The sequence below is a fragment of the Galeopterus variegatus genome, unplaced genomic scaffold (genome assembly GCF_000696425.1).
Source record: "Galeopterus variegatus unplaced genomic scaffold, G_variegatus-3.0.2 Scaffold913, whole genome shotgun sequence".
Taxonomy (NCBI): Eukaryota; Metazoa; Chordata; class Mammalia; order Dermoptera; family Cynocephalidae; genus Galeopterus; species Galeopterus variegatus.
In genome coordinates this window covers 182,592-183,145 of record NW_007727024.1, presented here as the reverse complement: position 1 = coordinate 183,145, position 554 = coordinate 182,592, and positions in this window count along the sequence as shown.

Here is a 554-nt window from a genome sequence, read left to right as displayed (position 1 = left end):
TTGTCTACCTTTTATCATTAATTATCATCTTTAACCTAAGCACCCTGTCTCTCTAACCTACCGGGCTGGTGTGGGTAGAGGCCATGTGTTGCATATCAGCACTAAACATGACTTACAGAGGATCTTCAATAATAAAAGCCAGTGCTTGTTAACTTCTTGCTGTAAGCAGGCACTTTGCATTACTGATATCATTCAATATTCACGAAGCTGGTGCTATTATCTCCATTTTACAGATGAGGACACAGGTTCATGTAGATTTAAGGAACTTGCCCAAGGTCATCCACCTCATGGTGGCAGAGGTGAGTTTTGAGCCTCTGTGGTCTCACTTCAGAGCTTTCCTACTCAACTTCTCTGCTATTCATTGTCCTTGAGCTGCTTTCTTCAATAAAGCTTTCTTGTTGATAGTGAACAACCTTTGTCCTTTAGTCCTACGTAGGTGCTTTGCGTGAAGTGGAAAAATCTGCAGGTGTGAAGGATGTCTGGGCCTGCAGCACGGTGATAACAAACAAAACAGAACAAAGGGTGCAGGCGTGCCATCCCCTCGATGTTGTTGC